Genomic DNA, 8,198 nt, shown 5'->3' with positions numbered 1-8,198 from the left:
ATATATGTGTGTTGCTTTCTTGCTACTCCCCTTCTTGCTGCGATATTCTATACATAACTTGGTTTAGTTTTTTCTTTACTATCAGCATTAAAGCCTTCAACATTCATCATTGCAAGCATCCAGGTTTCAGAAAAAAGAAAATATTCTAAAAAGATTTTTAAACTGTAGTAACACACGCTGCTTACAATTTTTACAGTGTAGTCTAAAGGGGGAGGGGAAGAAAAACCTGTCAAAAATTAGGTAGAACATCCTTGAATGGCAATTAGCATGCCCAGAATTTATTTTATGTACAAGGCAGTGGCAAGTAGCTGCTTCTTATTAAATGAAAATCCTGTATTATGTACTTCAGGAACATTCCAACTAATGAGTATGTAATGTCCTTAGTATAACACAGAACTTCTTTTTGTGTTCACAACCACAAGATGCTGGAAACTTGACAAATGATATCATTTAAGACAGATGCCTGCCTTAGGGACCTGTTTTTTGGCTTCCTGTTTCTGGTTTTTATTTCAATAACATTTGTAATTGCCACAGGATCTGTACCTGTGTAGTGTTTTAACCCCTTCACATACGCCCCATTGCATTAACTCCTTGGGTAAGTACTCTGGAATCGTCTCTTTTTTTTTTCTTTTTTTTTTTTTTTTTTTGCCTCTCCAGCTGGTGTGTTCTTCCTGCCTCTCACACGCACAGATAAACACATAAATGAAAGCTGGGCCTTATTAGACCAGATGAAATGGTAACATTAGAGGAGCTAAATGCTTACTGCACTAGCCATGTTTTACTAGTGCAAAAGTACGTGTAGACCAGGCCCAAGGAAAAAAAAAAAGAAAAACCGTCAGATCTGGCCTGCTAATTTTCAGCAAGTTAAAACAAAATTCTATGTACGCTGCCTAGGCACACAATACCTTGATCTCAGTTATACTTTCCAGTGTATATTCCCCCCCTTTAAGCTCCCACGCTTTACTTTGGTTATAGGGCAGGAGGATTTTTGACATCCCTGCGATTCGATGCCAGTCGTGAGGGGCGTTTTGGCGGTGCTGGTTCAACGCGAGCTGTAAGCCTACACTGTGCCTCCAGCGGAGCCTGCTTCAAGTGAAGCCCTCACCACAGGACAATAGCCGTTCCCAGCTCCCCAGGCGCTCGGCACGAGTCCTGGCAGACTGCAGGAAACCTTCCCGCAGTCCAGAGCAGCCCAGAAGTTTTGGTGGCAGTTTATAGCATGTTCTCTCTCTCTCTTTTGCTTTTTTGTAGGTCTTGCAAAAAAAAAAACCCGAAAACATTACCAGCAGGCTGCGTACGAGAAGCTTAGGTGGATCAGCTTAGGGGAGTTCTCACTGGGAAACTTTGCTAAATCCTACACAGTGCTACAGTAACAAGTAAGGGCTTGGAAAGAGCGTGAGATTTGGCACCTATTCTGCAGGTGAGAATTTTGTACTTGTCAGAAGCGCTTAGCTCTCCCTGGGCTTACAATGCTTTCTGATGTCATTTTGAAGCAAAACTTTACATTCAAGCCTTCTGTCGCAGGCCATGTAGTCTCATTGCACCTGTACTCTGAAGCCAAGTTTATCCTGTGAAGCGTCAGACAGCCTTATCTTTCTTCAGAACTGGACCTGAGGACACTGAAAACCACGAGAAACGCCTCGGTTTACTGCAGGACCAGACAGCACTTCATACAAACATACCCTCCATGCTTTCTGTAAGAAAGAGGAGGAGGAGGAAGTCTGTGTATTCCATCACGAGAGCGAGTGCCAGACCAAGTCACTTCTGCTGTTGTGGAGTTCATTTTCAGAGGAAGTAGGCAGGCACACAAATCTCATTATGCGTTACGAGGATCTGTGCACAGGCTTCTTGCGTGCTGTCTTAAAACCGTACCCCTAAGGGGCTAATTCACAAAGGGAATAGAAGGAAAGGAAATTTGTATATTTTCTGGGAGCAGTAAGACATGACATGCAGCGCGGTTCTGGCTGATTACAGCATGCCTCAGGTGAGCTGGGAGGCACAAGGCTGCGAGCCAAGTGATTTCAACCACCCAAGAAAGAGAACTCCACAGAAATGCATTGTGTGGCATGTCTGATCGCTACAAAGAAAAACACTCCGACTTTATTCACGTTGGCATGACATTATTGGCATGACTGTTTCTGGCAGCCTATCAGAAAGTTTTATTTGCATCCAGAGTTTTGAAAGCCGTTTCATAATGTTAAACAAGAATAACGCTGAAAATGTCTGGCTTATTTGCCCCTTGACACCTATGCGTAATCCCTCATTGAAGCCCTAATGAGGGGTTCTCCTCGGGTTGTGTTACTTTCGAAATAACCCCTGCGTACAAGCAGCATAATGTACCCTTCCTCCCTGCATAGGGTGTGACAAAAGTAGCCAGAAGGAAGGGGCTAAAGTATGTTATTTTTCCTGTATTCTCGGTAATCGAGATGCGGGGTCAGTTACTGGATCATTTGACTTCTTACTGAGCTGAGAAACCTCAATCTACTATCACAAGTGCCTACAAATAAGAGAGATATTGAGTCAGTTTCCTCTCCTGGGAATGTAAATGAGGAACAAGAATAACGCTCTTGAAATCAGTGTAAAAACTGTCTCTGAGGAGAACCTGACTCTTATTTCCCTCTGTGTGTGCGCGCGTGCGTGTGTGTGCGTGTGTTCATGCAGCTGGAAAAAGCACTTCTAACACAGACCTGCCTAACCTCAAATCGTAGCGAAATTTCCCAGGGCCTCCAGATAACTCCCAAAGTCTTGGGAAATTCGGTGTGTTTGCGCTTGCCGATGTTGTAAGAGCTATGGCAGCAACAGCAGCAGCTTTGCAAGCTCTGAGCTCTCTGATGACGGGTGGTAGCAAAGCAAGCCCTGCTCACGAGAAACTGCTAAAAAGGCAACCCTCCAGTTCTCAGGTATCATTCTTCTCAAATCAGGTGTGAAGGACAGATTGTCATCCATCCTAGTTTAAAAAACAGTTCTCCCCCTCCTCCAGAATCCTGAGTTACTTGATAACTATTCTTCCCTTCCCTTCTTTCTCTCCATCACCCTCCCTACTCCCAGGAAAAAAAAAAAAAGAAAAAAAAAAGGCGAAATAATCATAGAGGGGAGGCTGCTGGAAGTGTTTCAGGCTTTTTTTCCCTTTGCAGGGGAGAGTGCAGTTATCCTTGTCTTGTAACATGCCTAAACCTAACAAAACACACAGAATTTTGCCTATAGGCTCTGCAACAAAATTTGAGTAGATTTATGGCAAATATATACAGTTCCCATTTTACCACAGAAAGAGAAAATATTTTTGTTTTCAATATAGAAGATCTTTTCTAGTGAGATGGGAAAAAAAACCCCACAACCAAAAACAACCCACCAAGGACTCTTTCCACCTGTATGATTTCATTTGCGGTGTCTTTCATTCTATCTGTTAATGCTACAGCTTAATGTGATGAGACTATTTCCACTGCATTTCTTCCTTTCTTGTTTGTGAAAAGCTGCCATGTTCAGCAGTCATAAAATACACGTCATGGTGCAAAGAGGAAGGAGCCAAATATTCCTCCTTTTTCACAAAGCTGAAATTGTAGCAGTGCAAAACAGTTCAGCAGTGGTTCACACGGTGTGAACCAGAATCCTGTGAGGTGAATGGAGGGCTGTGGATAAAACAGACTGTAGAGAAAAAGGTTGTATCTAGCAGGGGCAAAAAAGGACGTTGTCAGTGGCGTTGTGTTCAAGTGACTGGAGGAAAGCCAAAATTTGTGCTTCATTTCAGATCGGTTCCACAAGTAGCAACAGGCTTTTTTTCCCCCTATGTAAATCAGGTGCAGTCCTAAATCTAACAGCAGTACTTCACAAATATACTGCACTGAGAACCAATGCCAGTGCCCTTGCCTTCTAGATTGTTTTCTTCCACCTTCCTGGCATTATGTCACATTTTCAACTAATTACAGACTGATGCAAGGTGCAAAGTGACAACAAGGATTTCTTGGCTTCCAGAAATATAGTCAGGACTTCACCATGTCTGTCATATATAAATGGTGGTGATACCTCTTAAAGCTTTCAGTAAGCAAATTGTTGATAGTACCTTCATGATGGCTGGAGGGGAATGAACACAGTCATTCAGGCTTAGATTTAGTTGGGACTTCCCAGCATAATTTTGCCAGAGTACAACTGAAATCCACGCTTACCCAAGTGATGGAAAAGTTTCTTGGTCCTTGAAAGCTAGCCCTACTATATTGGAGGGAATATAGAGAGTGGTGCTTTTCCAGTGCTTTCCTATGGAAAGGTTGAACAGACCCCCATTCCGACACTTCTACATCAGGCAACATGCACAAAAATCTGAATGATTTTAAAGAAACCACACAAGTATTAAGAACATGCCTCACTCCTAGAAGATACATTCCCAGAGTGCTGTGAGCGAATTAGTCTTTTTGTTCAACTTTGTATTTAAATAAAACAAACAACAACCCTGAACACTCAGTCTTATCCCCTGCCCAGGGCTGCCCTGGTTCTGTGCCTGGCAGGCTGGCTTTGCTCTGAAGCACACCAGCTCTCCCGTACCTTGTATATTTTAATGCCGACACTGATCTTCAATCAGCATTGCCCTGGCCTTCCAGTGAAAATATGCCAAAATGTCACAGGTTTCCAAATGAAATGCAAATACTGAACTTTCTGAAATTTACTGATAGTATTTTACTCCTTTACTGCATCTGAGCTGTACCAACGAGACGCAACGGAAACAAGGGTTTAAGATTCCTGACAGCGAAGGTAAAGCTCCTTGCACTTGCCACTCCACAGATGTCTCAGCTGGATGGTCTGTAACACCTCCGGAGAAGAATACGAGTCCTCTGCTTGCTCGCTCACTCAGCATAATGAAAAGAAGCGATGAAATACTCAAAGTCAGGTCAGCCTACCTTTTGTCGTACGTAACTGTTATTACACAGATGTCACAGCAGCAGGTGCAAAATAAATACCTGGGTAATGGAAACCATTTGCTTTGCCTTTAGCCACAGGCATCAGGTCTGATTTACTGGTGGCTGGCAGCTAGAGAGGATGGGAGAGCCGGGTCCCTGTAGGCAGCCTTGCCTTTACACGCTCAGGGATGGGGAAAGATAGCCATGCTGGAAGCTGCTCTGGAGGAGACCATCCTATTTTTCTCCCGTGCCTTCCTCCTCATGCTCCCTACTATTCTGCCAGAGCAGGGAGATTTAGCAGAGCCATGAATCTCTGCTTCTGCGCTGCCCTTTCATCATTTGGACCTCGGTGGATGTACACAATCTGGAGCAGTCTTTGCTCAAGGCAAACAAAGTAAAGGAGGAGAGTGACATTTCAGTCTTTCATTGCAGAGTCATTCAGGTCACTCGCTGAAATTATAGACACCCGCTCCAGCAATGTTAACAGCCAACTTTAGATTATTAACCATCCTTTGGATAGCAGTACATTTATGGTGCCAGCGTGCAGAGAATTCCTCCAAATTACAGGGTGTCCTAACACAGCCGGTCAAACCACACGGACCTCTAGATGCAGTAAGCAGTGTAATTAAGTCTGTTTTCTCATTTGTACTTTCCCAGCAGCACTCAAAGTACGCTCTCGACCACTGGATGCTGCTCTTTCCGTCAGGCTATGAAAGGAGATAAGAGCGAAGGGTGCCGTAACAATAGCTCATTAAGGAGACCTCAAACATTTTCTTTTATTGCATTATTTATATTTTGGGTGATAATAGAACACTATTTCCAGGGCAAAGTGCACTCAAGAAACTTATTGGCCTGTAGGTGGTTTCATTTGATTAAATTTAGAAGGGGGAAGGCTACAGAAATTTCTTTTACCTGCTGCTTTCCTGAAAGACCTGGGTTTTTTTCTTCCCCTCATCAGGCCATACATTGTCAATACCACTGAGATCCACCAAACTTCATTAGCCCTTTCAAATATTTCTGGGAAAGGCAGGGACCATTTTTTCCCTTACGGCTCTAGAAATTCATCTTCCCTGCAACAATCACTGGCATCCCTAGTAGGGTCCATTTTTTAGTATAATGACCTTCTGCATAGAAGCAAACAAACACAGAGAGGACCTAAACATTTAGATTCCCGTGAAAAGATCATAAAGCTGATTCACACAAGAGAGTCCATAGTAAAAAAAACTAAACTAAAAATAATAATACAGATAATGGTCATCAATGCTTATTCCCTTTTCTTAAATTGTATTTTATAGTTAGTCTAGCACTGCTTTAGTTACAGTCTTTCCTCATATTCTTTCTTTATTCTGCTACAGACCCATTTTCACTGTATAACTCTGCTGCAGTACGTTTTGTTACCTATGTACAGATCCAAGAATAAATTTTGGCCCTGACCATGGAATAGTCACTCGCTTTCAAATCTAAGTAAAAGAACTGAAACTAATTAACTGGAAACTGCAAGTGGTGAGAATTCCTTGATTATTATAGTGCAACTCCCATCTCTTCAGCTTTTCTTTCTGTTGCTTCTTTGCTATAAACATAACACTAATGACTATTAAAGCTAAAAAAGAAAAAAATAAAAACACCAAAGCTGGAAGGGGCAGAGGGGGTAGAAGCTATCAGGCATTCCAAAGAGAACATGGGAGCATTTAGGTTAAAAATAGAGGCTATGCCACATGAGGAGTGGATGCCAGGTCTGCTCCTTGGAATGGAGAGGGACTCTAAAAGACTTAGAATGGATCCCCATGTCTGTATGTAAGAACGGATTAAGACACCAGACAACAACTAGAAAGAACTGCTCCTCATGCTCTTTCAAGCCCTGCAAGTGTCCATTAAATGGGCTGAATGTGGAGAAGAGTGGCATCTTGATACTAAATGAGAAAGCATTGTTTAAGTAATTAATACAAAGTACAAATACTTTCATTATCTGAAAGAGTCTGGTAGCTAAAAAACAAAGAAACATGAGGAGGACAAAAGATTTCTGATTTTCAATATCATAGGATTAGTTTGACTGTATACTATTCACTGCCTTTCTGAATTACAGATCACTGAGATCTCCATCCAGAAACACAATGTACTGGTATTCATCTTGTCAATGATATATACTCAGAGGGCTATTTCTCTAATTGATGGCTTCATCATTCAATTCAAGATGCATAAGGATAGCTATTGTTATCTAACACTAACTATCATATGTTCCTACTGTTCCACGCTTCTCTCCTTGTCAATAGCATCCAAGATATCCTATCTAAATCTTCAAGATAGCAAAAGGAAGGTGCATTATTTGTTGACTCCACACATCGCATTATTAAACGTTTGTAAGCAACCTGCACATCTTCTCACTGACATCTTTAAGTATTCAATTAAAATTGGACAAGAGAGTACACCAATACAAATAAATACTCAGTCAAATGAAGGCTTTGCATTGAATTCTTAAAGTATTCTAATTCAGGTGCTTGCTAGCAGGCACTCAGTTGAAATCAGGACAGTGATGCGAGTGTGAGAATGAACTGTGTATAAAAGGGAAGAAGGCAGATTGCTTTATGGTGGAGTCATGGCAGAGGTTTGACAGGAAAGGCTTCTCCCAGTACAGCTAAGCAGGGAAGGAGAACCCTATTATATGGATGAGTGGGGCCGGCAATGGCATCTTGTCATTCTAACTTGTATAAGTAAGCAAGCTTAATTGCTCCTTGTCTTTTCAAGATGACTTTCCACCAACAATCTCATTATCACACACATATGTTTATTGCACATATCCAAGTCCCTCCACGCAGACCTGAATGCAACGAGGAGAGCAGCAATATTACGTTATCCAGTAACATTGTTTTTCCTTTTATTTTTTTCTCTTTTTAACCAGATGGATGTGACCTGCCTTCTCCTTCTGCGACTAACAGGGTGACCAGAGGCAGTGGAACGTACACCAGGATTAGAAAGAATAAAACCAGAGGGAAAGCAAGCTGTCAAGAGAACAGTGTGCTGAAGAGGAAAAATGTAAACATGACTTCTATTTACCAAGATTAATATGTAAAGTTAACATGTTTGTCATGGAATACATTAATATGTATGTTTTCCCATTACATAGATCTTTTCTTATATTACTTATTAGAAAGGGATATAATCACAATGATGGGGCAAGAATGTCACTTAAAAATTAGGTGATGGCCAGTCAACATAATATAACTACTACGGTGTCATTTCTGATTTAGATGTGGTGATATCAGTGTAATTGCCGCTGGGAAGAAATTATAATGGCTGTTAATGATAAATAAAATG

General features: G+C 41.7%; 1 long non-coding RNA gene across 1 annotated transcript; it reads left to right on the top strand.

The window, feature by feature from the left end:
• The first annotated feature begins 1,745 nt into the window (after window positions 1-1,745).
• LOC142600414 (uncharacterized) lies at window positions 1,746-6,346 on the top strand. The gene is made up of 3 exons (XR_012833885.1): window positions 1,746-2,900; window positions 4,771-4,876; window positions 6,242-6,346. It is a non-coding gene; the product is annotated as an uncharacterized LOC142600414 (long non-coding RNA).
• Window positions 6,347-8,198: the final 1,852 nt, after the last annotated feature.

Source organism: Balearica regulorum, chromosome 2, assembly GCF_011004875.1.
Source record: "Balearica regulorum gibbericeps isolate bBalReg1 chromosome 2, bBalReg1.pri, whole genome shotgun sequence".
Taxonomy (NCBI): domain Eukaryota; kingdom Metazoa; phylum Chordata; class Aves; order Gruiformes; family Gruidae; genus Balearica; species Balearica regulorum.
Note: the sequence above shows the minus strand (reverse complement) of the source record. Positions and strands in the feature narration are given on the sequence as shown.